The sequence below is a fragment of the Phyllostomus discolor genome, chromosome 4, assembly GCF_004126475.2.
Source record: "Phyllostomus discolor isolate MPI-MPIP mPhyDis1 chromosome 4, mPhyDis1.pri.v3, whole genome shotgun sequence".
In the NCBI taxonomy this organism is placed as follows: Eukaryota; Metazoa; Chordata; class Mammalia; order Chiroptera; family Phyllostomidae; genus Phyllostomus; species Phyllostomus discolor.
In genome coordinates this window covers 95216438-95241671 of record NC_040906.2, presented here as the reverse complement: position 1 = coordinate 95241671, position 25234 = coordinate 95216438, and the positions used below count along the sequence as shown (strand labels likewise).

Below are 25234 nucleotides of genomic sequence, written 5' to 3'. Positions count from 1 at the left end.
ATTCTAGAGTGTCTTGGTTATCATCAGCTACTTTGTATTTTAACATATTTTAGACTATAAGTTTCAAATTTTGTAAAAGTAATCTTGCTAGGATATTTATTACATTGAATTAAATCTGTATATTAATATGAATATAATTGATATTTTAATGGTGTTTCAGTTCATGAAGATATTTCTACATTTAACATATATAAGTAAAGTTTAATTTTATATATATATACTAGAGGTGCTACAAAATATTACTATGTTGTTTAGATGTCTAACATAATGCCAAATTAAATGGTGATAGTGGAATCCTTGTTTTATTTCTGGTGTAAATGGCAAAATTTTTAAATATGATGTTTGGTCAAAAATTTTTGTATATAAATTTATTTGGATTAGTTTATTTCCAAAATTGGTTTCCAAAGATTTTCTTTTTTCCTTTTTATGAATGAATATTGAATTTCACTGAGCTTTGTTTTTTTCAAACCATTGAAATGGTTTTATAACTTGTCTGTAATCTGCTAATGTGGTAAATATATTAATTTTCTAATGTTAACAACAAAATCTTACATTATAAACCCAGGGTTTTGTTTTCATTAGATTGGTTTGTTAACATTTTATTTAAGATATTTGCATGCAAGTTAATGAGTAAAAGTTATCTGCAGTGTTTCTTCTTACGCTGTCTATGTTATGCTGTGTCCCATGCTGTCCTTGTCACAGCAAGTCTGTGCCGGCCCCAGAAAATGAGTTAAGAAATGTTTCTTTATTTTCTATATTTTTACTTGTTTTCTATATTACTGTGTAATATTTGAATTATTTTTAAAGAGATTGGTAAAATTTGATGGTGAATTTTTTATTTGGGCTTTGAGTTTTTATGGGAAATGTTCAATGTCTATACAACCAGAGACACTGAAATAAAGAACAAACCGACAGTAACCAGAGGGAGTGTGGGAGGGATAATGGGGGACAATAGGGGAAGGGCTATCAAGGAATATGTACAAAAGACACATGGACAAAGCCAAAGAGGGTAGGTTCCAGGGTGGGAGGCAGGGTTAGGGAGTGGAGGGATTGAGTAAAATAGAGAAAGAAATCATGGACATGGACAATGGTGTGGTGGTACCTGCGGGGAGAAGGTACAAGGGGACAAAATGGTAATGGAAAAATACAATAAAGATTAAATGAAAAAGAGAAATATACCCTTGAAACATATAACCTTATTAACCAGTGTCACTCCATAAATTTAATAAAAAAAAAGTAGACATGTTAAGATAGGCAGACAACTCTTTACAACCCAAACACATTTTATTGCTGTATTTATATGGAACTCTCCAGTGTACAATGGACAGTTGTAAAGAGGGTCTCTCTCAGGACTGTCATCACAGGACTCTAGACAACTCAATGGGACTGAGGAAGCATGAGGTCCTAACTGCAGGGCACCCTCTGGTGCAGATTGGAGTCAAACTTCTAACATACAGTTCACAGCCAGTCAGTCTTTCCCTCCTGTCACCTGATGTAACACTTAATGTAATGTTTAACTTTATTCCAGAAGTATGCCTTGCCCCTCAAGTGATGTTCTACAGTTTCAAAAGTCAGTGGACCATCAAAATTCAAAAGATCAGTTAACAAAGAGTTTAATCCCCAAACAACATCCTTCAATGTCCTCGTGGGAGCTCAGCCAGTGTCATCAAATATTCTCTCCGTAAACTCAGACACTTTTTGCTTGCCTCTGAGATGACAGAGTGCCAGACCCTGGTTGAGCAGTTCACTTTGGGAGGCACCAAGTTGCACACTCCTGTTTCAAACTGAAGTCTTCCACCCTAGTAGCAACCCTCATCTGGGGTTACAGTTAGCTGAAAGCAGTGGAGCTTGTTTGGATCCGGAAAATGTACTTTACACGTATAAGTCAGCTTTAAGTTCTGCAACCACTCTAGTGAGCATCGTAACTCTCACAGACATCCTTAGAGTGAAGTTGGAGGCCATTGCTGACCTTGGGGACCCTTTGAGACTATCATCATGCTTCAGGTTGTTTGCCAGCATCAGCATTACCGTTACCTTTACCCTGGGCACCCTGAGACAGGTGAGGCGGGCCCAGTGCCCCACATCATGGTGCCTGGCCCCTCACAGATGCACTGGCTCTGGACCTAGGACTCAAACTCATTCCTTTGGTGTTCTTTAAAATATAAAGTATCCTTGAAGTGTGAAGTGTGAAGCCTTGAAGTGTTAAGTCACTAAAGCCTTTAATTTGGATGAATATGAGCTAGATTATGGGGAGAATAGGATTTGTGATTAAGAAGATAGTAAGTGTTACCTAATGACATATGGTTCCCTCTGAGGAGGGAAGATCTGTATGAATTTCTGTGGGAGGTAAAGAAAACAAATGTCTGAATGAAAGAAAAAATACAAAAAGAAGGGTAAATAGGAGTGCTCGGAGGGCAAACTTTGCTTGCAATCTACTTCCTTCTCTCCAAAATGATGGTGTTCTCCAACTGTGGAACAATTATAACTATTATGGGGCAGTAATCTTGTAAAATAGGGTTTCCCATTTGGGACACCTTTCTTCAAGAAATTTAAAGAAATTATCTAGAACATAACTAAAGAATTAAAGTATCTGAAGTACTGTGGCCATCCCCATCTGCTGTTAAACTAGTAATAATAACATCACTTGTTGGATTGGTTTTCCTCCCAGTGTTTCCCCTGTGCTTTCATTCTACCTGTGGCCCTGCTTCCTTCTTCTAACCCCATTAGGACAGGAGCAAAAGGCAAAGTTAAAAAAGGCAAAAAAGGGTCTTCTTGGCTTTAGTTTTCAGTATCCACACCTGTTAGAGGATCTGAGCACACCTGAGATAAAGGCAACATATTTGGGAGAAGTGGGGTTTGAGAAAAGCTGAATTCATCCCACATATACCATAGAGAAAATTTCCCAGATTGTGGAGAAGGAGAGACACTGGCATCAGAGTGTTCAGTGGGTCTCAGGAAGAGAGCCTTGCTAATGTTCCTCTGATGGGAGCTTGGAGATGGACAAAAATCTACCAATTAGAGGGTTTCTGTATTTTCTTTATAGAACAAAACTCCAGAACTGCAGACAGGGCCACAGCCAACCTCATACAAGCTTCTCTCCTGGCAGTGCACAGAACTAGTAGGGAGCCCACAGAATTAAGAATCTTTAAAGATGGGAACCAGGAGTGTGTCAGCAATGACCTGATGGCTGAGGTCCAGCTATTTCAGGGCATATCTGTTGAACAGATGCCCCCACCTGGCTTCACACCTTGAAACCATGTAAATGGTTTCCGAAATTACAGGTAACCCTAAGGAAAGAATAGAGACCCCAAACTAGTTGAGATGATGGCTTTCATCACATAGGATGACCAGGAGCTCAAAATACAATTTACACATACATTACTGTTTATTGAAGACTTATTTACATGAAAATTTATTCAATTTATGTACATCATTTCACTTAATCCCCACAGTAACCCTAAAAGAAGGGTATTATACCATCTTATAAATAGGAAACTGGGTGTCAAAGAGTTTAAAGAGATTGCTAAGATTCATATTCAGATATGATACTAGATTTCATGCTTTTAATTATTATGTGGCTGTATCCCCATAACTAGCCATAGCACACTCTTTCATACATCAGTTCTGGTCACCTGATCTCAAAATGTAGTTATCATTAGATCTATAAGCATTTTCTCTGACTCATATGAATATTGGAAAGATAAATGATGGCAGAACAGTTATAATTTAATGTAAATTTTTGAAAATTATCAGTAAACCATTATTAAATGTCTACTTTGCATAAAGCATTGTGTTATTAGTCCAAGATTATGTTATGAGTTGAAAAAACACAAAAATGAGGGAAGCACAGTCACTTACTCTAAAGGGACTTTAATCCAACAGTAGAATTAAGGGAGAGGTGTGTATACACAGTGCAAAATCATGAACAGAACAGGCTGGGTGAGGAATTAGTCATCTTTAAGGGTTCCATGTCAAGGACCAGTGTCAGAATGCAGACATTTTAAAGTCTGGTCACATCAGTGTAACCGACTATAGACAATCCTTTTGGATTGTGAGACAAGGGTTTACTTTATTTTTTAGTTTTTCTAGTTTTTTTAAATTAAATTTATTGAGAGACATTGGTTAATAAAATTATATAGGTTTCTGGTTTACAATGCTATAAACCATCATCTATATATTGTATTGTGTGTTCACCACCCAAAGTCAAGTCTCCCTCCATCACTATTTAACCCCTGCTTTACCCTCTTCTATCTCTCCCACTCTACCTTCCGTCTGCTAATCACCACATTGTCTGTATCCACGAGTTTGTTTGTTTTTGCTTAATCCCTTCACCTTTGTCATACAACCTCCCAAACCCCCTCCTCTCTGACAGCTGTCAGTCTGTTCTCTGTGTCTACGAGTCTGTTTCTATTTTGTTTGGTAGTTTGTTTTGTTCATTAGATTCCATATACAAGTGAAATCATAGAGTACTTGTCTTTGATGGGCTTATTTCACTTAGTGTAATTCTCTTCAGGTCCATCTGTGCTATTGCAAAAGGTACAATTTCCTTCTTTTTACATCCAAATAGTATTCCATTGTGTAAATGACCACAACTTTTTTATCCATCACATACTGATGGGAACTTGGGCTGCTTCCAAATCTTGGTTATTAGAAATAATGCTGCAATGAATATAAGGGTGCATATATTGGGTTTATTTTAAAATTATTCTTATAGAAAATTTATCCTAGAATACAGTGAGTGAATAGAAGTTCAAACACAGGTTTGTTCTGAAGGAGGTACCGTGTTTTGTGATGGTTCCTTAAAACTATAGACCAAAATCCCAGTAATAAGTCTCCAAGTTTCAGGGTAGCTGGTCAGAGGGAAGAGCAGGACCACATTCTTAGACATCAATTTAGCCATTCTGAAGAGCAAGAAGGGGCTTTCTGAAATGTCGATTTAGGAATACAGCACTTAAACTCAGAGCACTTTTCCATTCTTCATTGCTGTCTCTCTGGTTACATCATTTTTCTTTATTGACTGTTTTGTTAACTCATATTACCTCATCTTGGTTAAGGAAAACAGAACAGACAGAGACTATAAACCCCTGGGACTGCTTCCCAAGACAGGCTATGGGGTTGCCTCTCTATTATGTCATATTAAGGCTGTGATTCCACCATCATTCATTCTTTTCAGAATGTGTTGGAATACCTGACATGACCTTAAGACCCTTCTAAAATCTATATTTCTTTAATTCTTATAGGGAACCGTTCCATATGGCATGGGGAATTTAGCTCAGCCCCTGATTCAGAAAACTCACAGGGAGCGAGGTCTGCACACAGGAACCACACCCACAGATAGGTTCTCCTGGAGGAAATCAGGCCTGCATTGTACCTATGCTGTTTTGAGGCTTGCCTTTGCTAAAACTTCCTCACCCTGAATTGAGGCAACAAATGTTTACTGGATAGCTCTAAAGTAACTTCATAAAATCTGTGCTGAACCTCCCAAGTATGGAGTATAACCAGTTCAACCACTTTTCCCCTTGATCAGCAACATTCTTCTCTTTGAAGTAATTAGCAACATTCTTTCTTTTGTTATCTATAAAAGGTAATTACCTACAGAGAACCTGTGCATAGTAAATGAGGACCATCGTTGATGTAATGTACCCAGAAAAACAATAAAAGCCTGTCCAGGCAGGGGTTGGGGCCCTCTCTCTCACTCAGAGAGTGGCCGTGCTCTCCCTTTGTCTCCACGGGACTTCTGCAATCCGTGTGAATTTATTTGTGGCATCCACAACACACAGACCCTGGGAGCTGGAGTCTGTATTAAATTCTGAATAAAATAATCACTATTGTTCCTTCAGGGGTGAATTTGAGATTTGGCTCTACAGGGTGGGAACCAGAGAACCAGGGGTGGGTACAAGGTGACCGACACATTTCCTGACTTTTCAGTTAGAAATAACTCTTCCTTTCTCTGTGATCCTGCAGTGCTTTATGTTTTATTTTACTTTTATGATTAGCCTAATCATAGTCTGATCTGTATTATGTCTAGTTATTATAGAATACATCAACTGTTTTGTCTACTCAGCACTACTTAAAATTTTAATTTAACACTTTAACTTGTAAATTCCCCATACCTACTTTATTCCATTCTAGTAGAGCTAACAATTATTATACCAGGTTTCTCTGAACACAGGTCTGGGTATAAGATCCAGGCTTGGCCAATAATAGAACACCATTATCTTCTCCTCAGAGACTGGCTCATAGGTGAAGTAATGATCCTAGAGTGGCCACTCAGAGCTTTTCCCTAGATTATTTTTAATAGATACTGGAAGATGCTCTTTCGTTTCCCTTAGAGTGCAAGCTGAAGGAATATGCCTACAAAGCTAATTATGGTTATGCCCCCTAACTTATGAAAGTGTCTAAGGGAATAAGGCCAAATCGCAACTTGAAGCTAAGTGAGAGACTGAGAATCACAATTGCTATTGGAATCCCTGGGTGCAGTCTTTCCTGAAGCTAGGTTCACTTTATTTTTATAATCATGATTGCCAAAATTATTATTTATTTTAAACTTAAAGAAGAAAATGTGTTCCATAAATGAGGGCAGCAAATTTTATTTTAATTTTCTTTCAATGCTCTAATTCTAAATGTCTGCAACAGTGCCTGTCACCTAATAGACATAAGTATAATTTGTTTAATAATATTAAAAACTGAATGATTTACAAAAAAAACAAAGTAAAAGCATCTTTTCAATCACTTAATGGGATTCTTGAGAAAAAATCCAAGGGACAATTATTACAGAGTTGTGGATATTGAAGCTATTTGGTAGGGCTGTGGTATAAATTTTATTGTTATTTTTCTGTAAACATTTATTTTTAAATATAACACACAGAAAAAATGTGTAAAACATAAACAATGTATTGAAATGAATTGTAAAGTGAAACCTGTGAACCACAACTATGGTTAAAAAAGAAATCATTGCCAGTATTCCAGAAGCTCTTTGCCTGTTCATTCTGGACTATCTCCAGCTCTGTCTACCTGTTAGTGGAAACCACTGTGCTGAATTTTCATGCCTTGCTTTATGATTTTAGTACCAATATATGCATCCCTTGACATTACTGTTTAGTTTGTATTTTATGAACCAAATATAAACAGTGTATTATATTATAAAATATTTATATTCTTTTGTGTTTTTTCACTCAATGTTATGCTTATGTAATTCATCCAAATTGATTCACATTGCTTTAGTATATTTTTATTGCTGTATTTTATAATTATTACATATCCTACTACTGAAATAATTCTTCCCTAGGCTTTGGCTATGAAATCTATGCTGTTATTACAGTAGTTAGTTACTTATTAACAAAGAGAGCAAATGGAATCAGCCATTCTAGACTCTCCAGGAGAGAGCCTGCATTGCCCTGCCAAAGGGACTTCCCAGAGAAGGCAGGAACCAATCTCCCAGGGGTACAACCAGTCAATTCCCATAGACTATGAGGGGGACAGAAAACCAATAAAGGGGGAATTCTTCACTGAGGTATGCACAGTAGAAGCCAAGATGGCATGGGGACATGGGGGGCCTTCTACTTTGAGGCATGAGCAGTAGGAGCTAAAATGATGACATACAGGTAAAGAGGAGGAATTAATCTGGGAAAACCTGGGAAAGGATCAGATTGGATAAGGTCACTGAACCCCAGCAGATCCAGGAAAGGATTAGATAGAGGGAGGTCCCAGAACAAACTCACAAAAAATTAGGAAAAAGATTGCTTATTTTGGAAGAAAGCCTATTGTCTCTCAAGTGTGGGTAATATAATCAAAGCTTAATAAAGGCCTGGGGCTTGTTTGTTTGAGTGTTCATTGTTTCTCTGTAGCAGCCATGTGGGCCCAAATACAGGTCAAAGTGCAGTGCAGGTTGTCGGCCAGGGGCCTTGGGGCTTTGGTGGCAGATATGTACAAATAGGGAAGTGAGACACAAAGAAGTTACGCATCTGCGAGTGTTGGCCTGCTAGGCCTAAGGCCCCAGAGGCTGGACTACTTCCTCAGTGAGACAAAGCTGAGCCACCTGAAAGCTGGGCTGCTTTGTCATAGGTGAGACAAGGACTTAGGGGCAGTCCTTTGTTTTAAATCCAATAAATCTTGCCACTATTGTTTACATCTTCCTATGCATGAGTCCCAAAATGTTTTTCTCACAAATCCATGGAGGAATCCTATTTCCACCAGCAACACTGTTATTAAAGTTATTGTACATGTATCTGGTGCCTTTGTGTCTATGATATCTATGGTATACTTATGTAGGTGTGAAACAGCTGAGTCACCGTATGTAATGGTTTTTAGCTTTAGCAGATAATGCTTTACATCATTACCAATACTGGGCTTTCTCAGATTTCTATTTTAGCCAAATTGATGGATATATAGTTTTAGTGTGCTACAGTCTCTATTTGCAATTTCTTGATTTCGAATGAAGTTGATCTGATTTAATTTGTTTATTGGCTGTTTGGATTTTCTTATTTGTACTCCAAATAAAAGTCTTCAGCCTACTGTTTTTATTAATTTAATTTTTTTTCTTGTCAATGTGTAATTCCTTGTGTATTCTGGTGATATGGTTAAAAATATCTTCTCACGTTCTGTGGTTTGTTTTTTGTCACTTATTATATGTCCTAATAAACAGTAGTTCTTAACTGTATTGTTGCCAGGTGTATCAACATTTCTTTTATGAATAATGCTTTTGTGCCTATTATGACATGTTCTCCAATGTGCCACACCAGCATTTATTGGTAAAAGCAGCCTTTAAGTACAACACACAATTAAAGGGAGAAGAATTAGGCTTCATCTTTTTACAAGAGAAATCTCAAAGAATATTTAGGCATTTTTCAAAATCATCACATGTGATAAAATCAAGTGAACGTTTTTAGGGAAAGGGAATTAGGATACATTTAAACTAATAAAGGCTCAAGTTAAGAGAAAGAAATTGTGCGTGTTTGTATGGTTATACCACATTTTGTTTATCCATTTACCAGTTGCTGGATATTTGTGTTATTTTTTATGTTGGGCTATAATGAAAATGCTGCTATATTAATTTGCCCCTTTAAATTTACAATATTTCTGTTACAGTCTTATTTAATCTTGTCTGTTATAAGTAATCGTTTACAAGTGTCTTCTACCATAGTATACATTTCTTTTTTTTCTTTTTTTCCTGTTGTGTAAGTACAGTTGTCTCTATTTTACCTCCACCACTCTCCCAACCCAAGCCATCCCCACCTACCACCCTTGATCATCAACAATAAAAATAAATGAATTATTCAACATGCTCTAACATAGACAGACCTCAAAAGACACAATACTAAGTCAAAGAAGCCATATGTGAAAGAAATACCCAGAAAAAATCAGATTTATAGAGACAGAAAGCAAATAAGGGCAAAAAAGGGAACTTGAAGGGGTTATAAAAATGTCTTAAAGCTGAATTGTTGTGATAGCTGCATAACTCTAGAAATTTACTATAGCTCATTGAATTCTACACTTACATTGGATTAATTTGATATGTATAGGATACCTCAATAAAGCTATTTTTTAAAAGTCTACAAAAATCATAGATGTTGAAGAGATGAGAAATCAGAACACATATCTTTCACAGGTGTTACCATTTCCCTTTGTTTTGTCACTGATTTTTGAGGGCAGAGGCTGTGTCTAGCAGAGATGGACACATAATGGGTGTTTAGTGAGGACATACTTATTAGGTGATTTGTGAAAATAAACGATTCTTCAATTTCTGACCAAGTTTCTTTTTTTAATGAGAAATAGAGACTTTCACTGAAGAAGACACAAGAGGTAAGAAACATTGTACATAGGACAATGACGCCTCAGTCCCATTCATTGGTAGCAGTTTGAATCAAGTCCTTAGCAACTGCAGCAAGATGTTCCTTCTGCTCTGGCAGCAGAAGCTGCAGAACAATTTTTTTGCCATAACATGTTTCATGACAAAATCCTGTGTTAAAATTATGGACACAGTAGTTTTTGTAATCCCCAGATCACCTTCTAGTTCTCATACTGTTAGTCACTGATCTTTGTTGATTGTCCTGACCAAATTTCTTTGGTAGTTCTTCCAGTTGATTTGATTGGTTCAAAAATTGTTTGACTTGCCCTAAATATTGAGTTTAAAGTCAGATCTTACCCAATATCTTAAGTGGAAGAAATTAATTTCAGATCAAATCTGATTGTGGTCAGGACAATTAGAAGCCCCTATTGCTTTTTCCTTTAGCCATCACACATTTTCCAAACTCTCTCTCTTATTTTTTTCCCTTTGAAAAGTAGCCATTTTGTTTTGTATTTTCATTCAATCTGCCATATCTGGGGACATCCGTCAAATTTATCCTTGATGGAGATGTATTCTTAATTGCTTAATGGAAAATGATTATATCTAGTTACTTTTTGCATTTTAATAGTATATTTTAGAGATACAAATTTTTAATATAAAATAATGGCCTTCTTATGAGTATAATAACATAGTGTTCATTCATTCATGTACTTGCTTAATGTCCATAGTTAGAGCAAATGCCATTAAAATAGGTGAGCTATTCTATTTATCAAGGGTTCTGCCATCTAACTGTATTCTGCTCTGTCTGCTATATTCATTTGACCTTGAGTTTGCCCAGACCCAAACCCACTGACAATTGTGTTTTCATACAGTCTCTGGCTTTCCTTCTTTTCCCAATTAGCTACCTTTCTAATCAATTTAATCCATCTTTGACAGCAAGCCACATTTTCCTACCTCGTTGATGAGTATGTCATGTGGAATAGAGTCAGAATCCTCCCTGAAGTCAAAATATTTTATGTGTGTCCCTTCTGCCCTGCATACAAGGTCTGCCACTCTGTCAGAGGAGGCAATTGAATTGGTCTAAGATGATTTGTTGGTCACAAAGTCATGCTGGTTATTACCCATTATTGTGAACCCTTTCATGTGCTTGCAAATTGATTAGGCATCTTGATCTTGTGGTTAATGTACTTTCTGTCATTGTTTAGAGATAGGGACATTCATTGCAATCTTGGGCTACTGTGAGCATACATTTACCATCTATTCTCCATTCCTCAAAGATAAGGAGCTCATTTGTTTTACGCATTAAAAATTCTCAAGAAGAAAAGTTAATGCTTCCAAGGATGCCTAGGATATTTTATTAGTAGCCTAGATTTGGTATCACAAGAATTAAAATAAATTAGGCAACAAATAGAGAGACAACACGTATTTATTGAATCCCTGCTATGTGAAATGATTACACTGCCAGATTGTGTGAGAGAGACAATGATATTCAAGGTCTCAAATCTTGTGTTGATATAGAAAACATGAATGCATAGAAAGGTAATTGACTAACATTTTGTGTGGAGAATAAAGAAAGACTGTAAACATTTTAATAGGTTGCATACTACTAGTTATCACATTTTTTTGTGTCTGATTGCCCAGAAAAATAATTTGAAATGATAACCCCAAAATACTATTTGTGCATTTTTTAAATAATTTTTAAATACTATTTGTGCATTTTTTAAATAATTTTTTTAACTTTCTGAGTTTTCAGTCATCAGTGACTTGTATCCTCAGAATTTTTAGTGGTAGTAGGATTGATTTCTTCATATTCTTGTTGTCATTACATGTCTCCTATCGTTTTCTTTATTTATCTAATTTTCTGTCTCTATCTCTTTCTCTTTATCAGCTTTATTCTTGTGCCCAGTTATGCATGTGCTTGTAGATATGTTCTTTCAAAATGAGGGAATTGTTTAATTATTAATTACAGGTTCTCTTGGAAACTCTCACTGTACCCTTCCAATAAAAGCTTGATAATACTATATTATCACCATTAACAAAAATTAAAATATAGCTCTCTATATTTATAAAAGTCTACAACTTTTTGAAAAAAAAAACAACATAAAAATTGCTAAAAATATCTAGTAAGCACCTTTGTTTTGAATAAATTTATTTTAAAATAAATTTAGAATAAAAGTAGTAAAGTAAAAAGGTACCAAGACAGACTGGAATGTCTGTTATATCCAACTATTATCAACCAATTTTAAACTAAATTTATTAAATAAACTTTAAGGAAATATCTTCTATATAACTTATTGATAGGGTTTCTGCCATTAAAAGTTCCCAGGCCTTGAGATTTGGGGAAGGATATCAAATAATATTAGGTAACTACTGCTAATTTTGTTAGGTGTGATAGTAGTATTATATTAGGTAGGAAATTATTAGTTTTTTGGATAAGAATGTTGATCTACATAGGGGTAAATTATAGGGATATATAAGTTACTTTAAAAATGTTAGCATTATATAATATATGCCATGTATATATACAATCATACATATATATGCATATACACATGGCATATAAAGTTTCAAATCTTAGATCTGGAGGCAGTTCTTTGAAAGCTTCTTTTCCAGTTCTTTCTTTTTTTTTAAAAAAATTATTTTATTGTTGTTCAATTACAGTTGTCTGCATTTACTCCACACCACTAACCAGCCACCCCAGCCAAACCAGCCAAACCCTCCTCTCTTCCTTCCTTCCACCCACCCTTGGTTTTATCCATGTGTCCTTTATAGTTGTTCCTGAAAATCCTTCCCACCTTCCCCCCATTATCCCCTCCCACCTCCCCTCTGGTTACTTGTCAGATTGTTCTTAATTTCAATGACTCTGGTTATATTTTGCTTGCTTTTTTCTTTTGTTGATTAGGCTCCAGTTAAAGGTGAGATCATATGGTATCTGTCCCTCATCACCTGGCTTAGCATAATGCTTTCCAGTTCCATCCATGCTATTCCAAAGTGTAGGAGCTCCTTCTTTCTTTCTGCTGTGTAGTATTCCATTGTGTAAATGTACCATAGTTTTTTGAAACATTCATTTAATGATGGGCACTTAGGTTGCTTCTAGCACTTGGCTATTATAAATTGTGCTGCTATAAACATTGGGGTGCAGAGGTTCTTTTGGATTGGTGTTTCAGGGTTCTTAGGATATAATCCTAGCAGTAGAATTGCCAGGTCAAAATGCACTTACATTTTTAGCTTACATTTCTGAGGAAATTCCATACTGTTTTCCACAGTGCTTGCACAAGTCAGCATTCCTACCAACAGTGCATTAGAGTTCCCTTCTCTCCTCATCCTTTCCAACACTTGTTTGTTGGTTTGTTTATGATAGCTATTTTCAATGGTGTGAAGTGGTATCACATTGTGGTTTTCATATGTGTCTCTCTGATGGCTAGTGATGCTGAGCATCTTTTCATATGTCTCTGGGCCCTCAGTATGTCCTCCTTGGAGAAATGTCTGTTCACAAATTTTGCCCATTTTTTAAATTGCATTGTTTGTTTTCCTGGCATGGAGTTGTGTGAGTTCTTTACATATTCTGGAGATCATACCCTTGTCTGCGGTATCATTGGCAAATTTGTTTTCCCATATAGTTGGCTCTCTTTTCATTTTAATGCTGTTTTCTTTAGCCATGCAGAAGCTTTCTAATTTGATGATGTCCCGTTTCTTTATTTTTCCTTTATGTCTCTTGCTTTAGGGGACATATTGGTGAATATATTGCTGCATGGAGTGTCAGAGATTTTCCTGCTTATGTTTTCCTCTAGGACTTTTATGGTGTCATGACTTATATTTAAGTCCTTTATCCACCTTGAATTTATTTTTGCGTATGGTGTAAGCTGTTGATCGAGTTTCGTTTTTTTTTAATGTAGCTGTCCAGATCTCCCAAGACCATTTGTTGAAGAGGCTATTTTTACTCCATTTTATATTGCTGCCCCCTTTGTCAAATATTAATTGACTGTAGAGACTTGGGTTTATTTCTGGGCTCTTTGTTCTGTTCCATTAGTCTATGTGTCTGTTCATATGCCAGTACCAGGCTGTTTTGATTAGAGTGGCCTTGTAATACAGTTTGAGATCAAGTATTGTGATCCCTCCTACTTTGTTCTTCTTTCTTGAAATTGCTGCAGCTATTTGGGGTTGTTTATGGTTCTACATAAATTCCTGAAATGTTTGTTTTATGTCTGTGAACTATGTCCTTGGTACTTTAGAAGGTATTGCATTGAATCTATACATTGTTTTGGGTAGTATGGACATTTTGATGATGTTAATTCTTCCAATCCATGAAAACAGTATATGCTTTCATTTGTTTGGGTCTTCCTGAACTTCTTTTTTTAGTGTTGTGTAGTTATCTGAGTATAGGTCTTCTACCTCCTAGGTTAGGTTTATTTCTAGGTATTTTATTTTTCTTGTTGCTATATCAAGTGGAATTTTCCCCCCAAATTTCTGTTTCTGATACTTCATTGTTGGTGTACAAAACACCTTTGATTTCTGAGTATTGACTTTGTATACCGCTGTTTTATCAAATTCACTTATTAAGTAGAGCAGTTTTTTGGTGGAGTCTATAGGTTTCTATGTACACTATCAGGTCATCTGCAAACAATGAGAGTTTTGCATCCTCCTTTTCAATTTGGATGGTTTTTATTACTTTTTCTTGTCTGATTGCTGTGGCTAGGACTTCCAACACTATGTTAAATGAAAGTGGTGAAAGCAGTCACCCTTGTCTTGTTCCTGATCTTAGTGGGAAAGCTCTTAGTTTTTGCCTTTGGAGTGTGATGTTGGTTGTAGTTTGTCATATATGGTCTTTATTAGGTTGAGGAATGCCCCCTCTATTCCCACTTTGCTGAGTGTTTTAATCATAAATGGATGCAGTATCTTATCAAACGCTTTTTTTGCATCTATTGATATGATCATGTGATTTGGTCTTTCCTTTTGTTTATGTGATGTATTACATTTATTGAGTTGTGAATATTGTACCATCCTTGCATCCTTGGCATGAATTGCACTTGATTATGGTGGTGTATGATCTTTTTAACATATTGCTGGATGTAGTTAGCCAATATTTTGTTGAAAATTTTAGTGTCTATGTTCATAACCAATGTTGTCCTGAAGTTTTTTTTCTTTGTTGTGTTTTTATCTCAGTTTCTGGGATTAGGATGATGCTGGTTTTCTAAAAAGAATTTGGAAGTCTTCCAGCTTCTTAGTTTTTTAAAAAATCTGTGAAGGATTGGAATTAGCTCTCCCTTAAATGCTTTGTAAAATTCTCCTGTGAAACCATCTGGTCCAGGGCTTTTGTGTGTCAGAAGATTTTTGATTACTGCTTCAATTTTATCTGTTGTTATTGGTCTGTTCAGGCTTTCTGCTTCTTCTTCATTGAGTTTTGGAAAACTATATTTTCTAGAATTTCTCCACTTCACCTAGGTTTTCAAATTTCTTGGCATACAGTTCTTTGTAGTAATTTCTTCTAATCCTTTGTATTTCTGTGATATGAGTTATAATCTCTCCTCTTTCATTTCTGATCGTGTTTATGTGGGTCCTCTCTCTCCTTTTTTTTGATGAGACTGCTGGAAGTCTTGTCAATTTTGTTCATTTTTTCAAAGAACCAGCTCCTGGATTTATTGATTCTTAAAATTGTGCTTTTAGTTTCTATGTCATTTCATTCTGCTCTGATCTTGGTTATTTCCTTCCTTCTGGGTTTGCTTTGGGCTGTTTATCATTTCTTCTCAAGGTATTGTAGGTATAGGATTAGAATGTTTATTTGAGGTGTTTCTATCTTTTTTAGGTAGGCCTGTACTGCTATGAACTTCCTTCTCAGGACTGCCTTTGCTGTGTCCCATAAGTTTTGTATTATTGTGAGTTCATTTTCACTTGTGTCCAGAAACTTTTTTTTTCTTCCCTAATCTCATTCTTGACCTATTCATTATTTAATAGCATGGTATTTACTCTACATATGTTTGAGTGTTTGGGTTATTTTTCCTTGGGGTTGGTTTCTAGTTTCAGTCCCTTGTGGTCAGAGAAAATGTTTGATATAATTTCAATTTTCTTGAATTTGTTGAGGCTTGTTTTGTGTCCTATCATGTGGTCTATCTTTGAGAATGTTCCTTGTGCATTTGAAAAGAATGTGTATTTAGCTTCTTTGGGATGAAAGGCTCTATATATATGTCAGTTAAGTCCATTTAATCTAGGGCATTGTTCAATATCACAATATCTTTGTTGATATTTTGCTTGGAATATCTGTCCATTTTTGACAATGGGGTGTTGAAATCCCCTACTACAATTGTGTTGCTGTCAATATCTTTCTTGAAGTCCTCCAAGATTTTCTTTATGTATTTGGGGGCTCCTATGTTGGGTACATATATATTTACAATGTTTATGTCTTCTTGATGGATTCTTCCCTTGAGTGTTATGAAGTGACCTTCTGGGCCTCCATTTATGGCCCTGTTTTTGAAGTCTATTTTTTTCTGATATTAGTATTGCTGCCCCATCTTTCTTTTTCCTGTCCATTTCCTTGGAATATTTATTCTAGCCCTTCACTTTCAGTGTGAGTATGTGTTTTGTCCTGAGGTAGGTCTCTTGTAGGCAGCATATGTGTGGGGTCATGATTTCTTTTCCATTCAGCTATTCTATGTCTTTTGATTAGGACATTTAATCCATTTACATTTAAGGTTATTATTGATAGGTCCTTACTCATTGCCATTTTTTGGTACCTGTGTTTTTCTCTAACATTTTTCTTCCTGTTCTTAAAGCAGACCCTTTAGCATCTCTTGCAGAGCTGGTTTGGAGGAGGTATATTCTTTGAGGCTTCTTTTGTCCAGGAAGCTCCTTGTTTTGCCTTCCATTTTAATTGAGAGCCTTGCTGGATAAAGTAGTCTCATTTGCAGGCCCTTGGTTTTCATTCCTTGGAATATTTCTTGACATTCCCTTCTGGCTTGGAGTGTTTCCATTGAGAAGTCAGCTGCTAGTCTTATCAGGGCTCCCTTGTATGTTGTTGCTTCCTGTTTCCCCCTTGCTGCCATTAAGATTCTCTATTTGTCTTCCAGTTTTTCCATTTTAATTATGATGTGTCTTGGAGTGAGTAGCTTTGGGTTCCTTTTGATTGGTACTATCTGTGTTTCCTGAATTTGAGTAACTTTTTCTCTCATCAAATTAGGGATGTTTTCCATCATTCCTTTTTCAAACAGGTTTTCTATCCCTTGCTCTTCTTCTTGTGTTTCTTGGATCCCTACTATACAGATATTATTTCATGTCATATTATCTTTCATTTCCCTGACCATCTCTTCATTCTTCTTGAGTTTCTTTTCCTTTTCTTGCTCTTTTTGTGTGTTTTTTCTACCTTGTCCACTTGCCTGCTGATTGAATCCTCTGCTTCATCTATCCTGCTTTTGATTCCTTCTACTGTGTTCTTCAGAAATTGTATTCTTCATTTCCTCTTGGCTCTGTTGATATTTTCTTTTTTCTTTTTTATGTTGATATAGTTTGCATTGAATTCATTATAGATTCCCTGTAGTTTTTGGTAATTCTCTGTGAGCTCATTGAGCTTCCTGATAACCATTGTTTTGAACTCAGTGTCTTATAGTTGACTTGCCTCTCTTTCATTTAGCATTCTTTCTGAGACTTCCTTCATTCCTTTCATTTGTGGATTGTTTGTTTTTCTTCCCAGTGTTGTGAGACTCTTTTTGTTAGCCGCTGCTTCTTAATTGATCTGTTCTGACTCCCTGCATGTATAGTGTGAACCTCTATTGTAGGAGACCTGTGAGATTCAGTGGTGCAGTCTCTTTGATGTCCTGAGCTTGCTGCTCTGGGTTGTCATTTATGTTGGCTCTCTGTATGTCTTTGTATTTTGATTATTGTTGGGTGTTTCTTTGGTGGGTTTTTCCCTCCAGCTGGTTAACTGGGGATCACTCCATCCACCATGTCTTGTATTCTGTGTGCAGGTGTGGACAGGTTGTGTTTAAGCTTGTTCTTCTGTCTGTTCAAGTTTTTGAGGCTTCTCCCTCACTCTTGTTCAGTTGTTCTGGGTAATTTCTCCACTATTTAGTTGTATTTCCAGATAATTCCAGTGGAATTTAGTATGGCTTTCACTCACTCCTTCACCTTCTGCTGTTGTTATCTGTTGGTGGTTCTTTTGTTGGTGGATTTCCTCTTCCAGCATGCATACTGCTGTTCACAGCTCCCACATACACTTTTGTGTGATTAGGTAGAAGGGGAAGGTTAAATGGATTGGCAGTGGGAATGTATTCTATGGTATTTAAAGTACCAACCTATGGGGAAAAGATAGGAGATCTTTTGGATATGCATAGTGTTAACCAAGATATTTTACCCAACAAGCCACTTTTTAGAAAGGGTGGAAAAAAGATAAGACTCTTACTAGGGGGGAAAGTGTTGTGAATTGGCTCTAGAAAGCAGTGAGCTTGCGGCAGGTCAAATTATGAGATAAAGTGAGAGTAAAGCATACAAAATAGGTGTAGTGTTTGAGAGATAGAATTAACCACAACAGTAATGAAGTTCCAGAAACAGTGAAATGAACTAAGATCTGGAGGGGTACTATGTGGTATTTACAATTGTATGGAACAGCAATTACGTACAATAGTAATGGAGCAACAATCATACGACAGAGCCTATGTGATCTGAATAACAAGAAAAGGAAGTATACAACCTAGAGTAGTGTGCTATTGGAACACATGTGAAATGGAGAAGGGAAATTAAAAAAATATATACTGTGAAAGAGAGAACAAGGAAAAGCAGTCAAACAATGCAGTTAAATAAACAAAATGAAGAAAACTAAACAGAGAGAAATAAAATACTAATAAAATAAAAGAAGTAAAAATAGTGAAAAAAAATAATAATACAAGTAAACAATAACTTGCAAGTTCTCTGGATTAGCAAAGTGAAATTTGTTTCACTGTCTCAGTTGTTGGCATGACCCCTCTTTGGGTCTGTGTCTGGCCCATTCACAGCTCCAGGTTTTACTGTCTCACTTGTGTGGGGGTGGGAAATAAATAAAGGAAGAAGGGGGAAAAAGCCTCTTGGTGGATTTAAATGGGCCAAGCTAGTTCTGCTGGTCTTCCTGGCTGCACCAGGCTGAGGGGGAAATGGGTTTTGCTTCTCTTCCTTCCATTGGTTTTGCTTGGATGGGGGCCAGATCTGAGACACACTCTTCACAGTTGCCCAGCCTCCAGCCCAGTTCCTCAGTTCGCTACCGGGTGCCCAGTGCCCTTCTGTGCCCCGTCAGTCCACCAGTTGTACTGTCCTTGAGGTGCACCAATTAGGGGCAACTCACATACCACCTTCTTGCTCTTTACTGTCCTAGATGCCAGGACCCTCAGATTCTCTTCAGGGTAATTGGGCTGCCCTACTGAATTAAGTGTTTCTGGAGACTGCTGACTGCCTGAACCCTGCTGCTCTCCTTGTGGGAGGCACCTCCACCTTCCTCTTAGTGAGCCAGTTTGGCCTGCAGAGTGGGGGTACCACCTTGAATGAGGCTGCAGATGTGGTTCCTCGCTTCTGGGGCTGCAGGTGTGACTGTGTGGCCTCTGCTGTTGCAATAGGAGTGCACACTTGGGTGGCGGCTGTGTTTGTGGTGGTGGAGACAGAGGGTGCAGCTTCAGGGTGGTTGTGGGGGTGGAGGCAGAGGCTGGGTCACACAACACTGGGGTCACAGGCATGGCTGGGTGCCTTCTACCTTTGCAGAAGGGCGTAGGGTAGGGGCACAGCCACAGTTCTGGTGGCAGATGTTGGCCCACCACAGAGGCTGCAGAGGATGCATGGGTGCAGCTAGGAGAGGGGCTGGGGCAGCTGCTGTGGGAGAATTCCCTAAATAGGGATGGAGTGCCTTTTTTTTTTTAATTCCTCCTGTTAAAGCCTGCCACTCAAAACAAGTGCCTGTCTTCTTACACTGCCCAACTCTTGAGCCAGAGCAGAGACTATCTGGGTCAGGGTCTGTCACAGCCCAACTCTTTCCAGCCAGCGTCCACAGTCTCACAGTATGCACACTGCCCCTATGTGTTTACCACTTCATCCTTATTCCCCCCAGCCACTTCAAGCATCCAGGTCCATCCTGGTGCTGATCAAACCTGCCTGTTTGGCAAGGAAGGGAGCTGTTGCCTTGGCTTTCTTCTAAGAATCTTGCAGAGAGCCTGGCAGGCACCAAAACTGGGGCTGCAGCTGCCCTGGTCCCTGCTCTGGTCCCTGCTCTGGTCCCAATGACCTTACTGTCCCAAAGCAATATCATTACCATCTGATTTTTCAATGTCCTCTGCAGTTTTTGCCTCCAACCTTCATACATGCTGGGATACCATTGGCTGTTCACTCTGTTCCTCAGAAGATGGGCTAGGTGTTCTACTTGTGCACAGGGGGAAGTAGACTTTGCTCTCACTTATCTCGCTGCCATCTTCTCAGACCTCCCCAATTCTTTCTTATTACTGCATTGTTTCATGGCTTCGTTACACTACAACCCCTTCTAGGTTTTCCCTTATTCATTGCTTTGCCTCCTGCTACTGACTCTAATTAATTTGTCCAGTGTATTAAAGTGGAATCTAAATTACATATTGTTCAACCAATGTTTTAAGCCTTACTTTGTCCTTTAGTCTAACTCCTCTCACTGTAGCTAAATAAGCAGAAAAAAACAAGCAAAGAGGTGACAGGGAAACTCCTGGATTTGTATCAGAAGCTGCAAATCCATTGACACTCTTCTGCTTTTTGCTTCTCTCTTCCCTTAAAATATACATGAGGTGTGACAATGAATGTTTGGTGAAAAAAAAAACAGTGACAAAAAAATCAATAACTTAATGCTTAAAGCAGACAGGTGGCCCTCAAGACAAGTTTATTGAATTTGTAACATAAGTATTTAAAAATCTGTCAGTCCCTCACTGCTAGAGATTTCTCATAAAAGGCTTTTTTGAAAGGCTTATGTTTTCTGCAAATGTGAAATAAAAGAAATATTTCAATAGAGTTATATTGTGACTCAACTTGGCTCTTTTCTTGGCATAAACAACATTTCCTGGAAGATAAAGGGTAAAAGTAGATCTCATAACCTTACAATTTTATTTCAATAAAGCAAAATCAATTAGTCTGATGTGTATTGTTGAAATCCAAGCAAACACTAGCTTGGCATAATTGCACAAAAGTGTCTTGAAGAAAGAATGTAGATCAATAATTGATTTTCTCTCATTTAAATTTTTTATTCTTTGTCAGTAAGGATACAGACTAAAGGGAGTGAAGACCTTTTAAAACTCCCTGCTTATTTGAAGTGTATGATGGATGGTTAAAAGCAAGCTTCTTCCAAACATAGTTCTGTTGCTGTCTCATCATTTTAAGTCTGTGAATGTGAAGAACATAGAGGCTCGGTCTTTGAAATACATTAGAGATAACAATTGCAAAAAAAGATCAAACTCAAATTAATTAAAGGGGATTATAGGCTAGAGTATAAATTTACTACATTAAGTACTTTATAAACTATACTAATTCTGATTTTCATTTGTTCATTCATTCATTTGTTCAGAATTTCATAACAGCTTAGAGATGTAAAAACTTTAGAAGTCTTCTGATTTGACTTTCCATTTTTAGGACTCCTATGTGGTAGCCATGTTGTCTCCAGGTGCTGGGATGCTCTCACTGTATAAAAGCTAGACCTTCCTGTTATCAAACAAGTTATATTCTAAAAAATCTTTTAGTTATATTTTGGTAATTTTTTTCTGATGGATTCTTTTTGTCTTACTCTCAAGGGAGGCATTATATTACAGAAAAGCAGTTTTCAAATGTGGTCCTTTGAGCACCAGCATCAGTCTCATCTGGAAACTTATTACAAATACAATTACCTGGTCTCACTCCAGAAATATTAAATAAAAAACTGGTGGGGAGGGCCCAGCAATTATTTAATGAACGGGTCATCCAAGTGATTCTGAAACGCACTAATATTTAAGAATCCCTACTTTATTCCTCTTATGAAGTAATGAGTGTCATTCTAGGATGTTTTCTAGAACTGCTGCTTGATACCTTCCTCTGAATGAGGTGTGGGTTAATAAATTAATTCAAGAGTCTATCCTAATTTTTTTAAACATTCTAAGTCAAGTCCACTGAATTCAATTCTAGAAGCAGCAAACTCTTATCCTGATTGATCAGATTAGGGGACATATAAAAGAGAGAGTAACTGTAATTTTGTATTTATAACCTAAGCAAAGTGAACTTTTCTGGTATTTTCCAGCATCATGGATCAAAAGTAACTATAGGGAAAAATTCAAAGCAACAGCAAGCCAAAACAAAATATTTTGGTAAAAATGTTCTTTTCCTTGTTTTTGCTGTAATTTAGGATTTATCATTTCTTTTTGATGCTTTAAATGTTAAAGAAAGCCAATTAATTTCTAATGTTTTCCAAGTCTAATTAGAATCGTAATAAGGGACTGCTGGAAGGATTCTGAGATTGGATCCAATCTATCCTTGCTACTATACAGATGAGGAAACTGAATCTTAAAGTGGATCAATTAGCAAAGCACATGGAACTTACGGTCAAATGTGTTCACTTAAACAGATTCTGGACCCAGAAACAGTCTGTGGAGTCCCAGTTCTCTGTGCTTTCTTATCCACGCTAGGTTGACTTTCTCTTCTTGATCTGGACTTATTTATGTTACCACAGAAGCCACAGAACAGAGCAGCATGGTACAGCATTTTCAGATTTGGAGCAGTTTATGGCTGGGAATGTGGCCTGTCATATCATGAGGCAAATGTGAAATTCCAAAAACTAAGCACACGATCAATCCAAAGGACACAGAAATCCATCTGTTTATTTACTCATAATCTCATTACCTCGTTCATTTTCTCCATTCAATAATCTATTTAATAGGCATTTTCTTAGGGCTTATTACTTGCTCAATTCTAAACTGGTAACTATGGGAATATGGGTGATACTTACTGTTGAACACCACTCCCATGAAGGTAAGGACAAAATTTTATACAATTTATAAACTTGACAGCCATTATACACTGCCTTACAAATTTATTTGATGAATCAGTACAGAAAAAACAATCAGAAAGAGAATGTATAATAAGTGTCCCTCCCCTCCCCAAGAGTGAAAAAGGCAGGAAGAGCTACCATAGTCCATAGAAGGGAGAGTCAACATTAGCTTCAGGACTAGAAAGCAGTGTGGACGGAGTGGATTTGAACTGTATGTAGGAATAAAGGAAATGAGTTCTAGGCTATAGATCAGGAGTAAAAGCTTTATTTGAGGGACTTTAAAGGTGAAAGCATTCTTCTAACATTGTAACTTGGGCTCCTTGAGTGTCTTTGAATGTAGCACCTAAGAAATTATACATCTGTGTTTTTTTTTAATTTATAGAAAGGTGACATGGAAATTTAAGAGCATAGGAGATAGATGTATTTGTGTGGGAAGTGACATAATATTTTGATATTATATGATATTTAGCAAAGCTCCTCTATACCAGAACCCTTGGCTTTCTGGTTGTCATTGCTGTGCACTACCTCCTGTGTTTATGTGTAAAACAGCCACCAACAATCATTTACTGAGCAACTATCATGAACAGGATAGGATGTTCCTAGGACATAAAACAAGGCAAATGTAAAAGTATTGATTAAATCAGCTCCCAGGCTTCACTCCTCTGACAGTATCCATCTCTATTTCCAGATTACCTGGTTTAATTAGATGCATGCCGCTGGATCATAGAGAGCAAATTAAAATGTTCCTGGGACCAAGCAGGTAAAGCAAGTGAGTGAAGCAGATGTGGGTGCATATGTTTTCACTGAGCTGGGGAAGGTTTGCCTGTATGAAGAAGGCAGTTCTACAGATACCCAGCTACTTACTGTCATAATGGAACATTAGTCCCCTTGTCATATATTCTGATTTTTCTTTCAGGAGAACATAGGAATATGGATTCCATGTGAAATCATCCAATTTTTAAGTATTGTCTCCAATTTATAAAACATTGTATCAAGCACACAATCCATGGCAACAGCCCTCATTTGGACCTGGACTTCAGTTTGTAAAGTTTGAAGCTAGATGAATGTCAGGCACTTCCAGGAAGCAAATCTTTGGAGAAATACCTGGACATTCAGTCTGGAATTCCATGATTTTTCCATATATTATAACTCATCTATGACTTCCTTGGAGCTCCTGTGTCTGCTTGATACTATACAAAATGTGATTTGCAAAATTTATGTCCAGTGAGCCTCCTGTAAGGGAATTTGATTTGGCATATGTCTCCTTAAAAACCTCAGATTGTGTTTCCAGCCAGACAATAAAATAATCATGCCTAAGATGTCCCTAAATGCTGCTAAAAATTGCAGAGATCCACTGAGGATTGAATAAAAATGTTAAGCCTAATGTTATAGATTGAAAATATACACCATCTCCAATCTAAATAATAAAATGAAGCAATTATGCCTTTCGAAAATGTCTGCACAGCCCCACATTATAGCATCAGCTGGATGAAGCCTCCTACAGTGGGCCTTCTGCTGCTTCTGGAGCCTATGTGGGAATCACAGAAGGTGCATTTATGTTACATGTTTATTATTTCTTTGTGACTTCAGTTTAGACTGATTATAAAGACAATAGCCTTCTACATTATAAAATGATCATTTGTTGAAATTTCTCTAGAGTATGTTTTTCGACTTAGACCATGACAAAGTCAGAAACATTCCTTTCCTTGCTGCCCAGTACATACACACACACACACTCAGAAACAAAACCTCAGGAAAGAGTTTTTACTTTTACTACATAAAATGCTCTACATAATTTTATTTATTTTTTTTCATTTCTCATCTAGTCTTACCAGAGGTAAACTATTCCATCTTGTTACATTAATAAATCATAAAAAGTTGCAATATAGTGATAAGTTGGAGTTCACAGTTTCAAAATAATTTTTCTAAAATATGTCAATATTTATAGTGATTCATGGTCTATCTGACTGCCTGAATGTCCAAGGTCAATGCTGGACAAATTCTTATAACAAAAAAACAAACAAGAGAAAGAAAAAGGAAGAGAAGGGGAGGAAAGAAAGGGAGACAGGAAGAGGGAAAAATCAATTTCAATAGGTCTAGATTCTTTAGTTCTTTCATTTATCACTCTAATACCTACCAGTAACTGAGCACTATTTGAGGATTAGTTGAATCCCAATTGAAATTGGGATTAGGATAAAGTGAGATGCCTAGGGTGCAACATTTAAGGAAACACTCACATCATTTTAGGTTGTCCAAGGGACAATCCTACTCAGTTCAATGTACAAATAGAGCTGGGACTAGCCCAAATTCCCATCAGTAAGTGAGTGGATAGAAAAACTGGTACATTTATACAATGGAATACTATGCAGCAGAAAGAAAGAAGGTAATCCTACCTTTCATGACATCATGGGTGGAATTGGAGAGTATTATGCTAAGTGAAATAAGCCAGATGGTAAAAGACAAATACTATATGATCT

The 25234-nt window shown here is 37.0% G+C and overlaps 1 pseudogene; it reads right to left on the bottom strand.

Moving 5' to 3' along the window:
- Nucleotides 1-1485: 1485 nt before the first annotated feature.
- LOC114495666 lies at nucleotides 1486-2066 on the bottom strand (annotated as a pseudogene).
- Between the last annotated feature and the right edge of the window lie 23168 nt (nucleotides 2067-25234).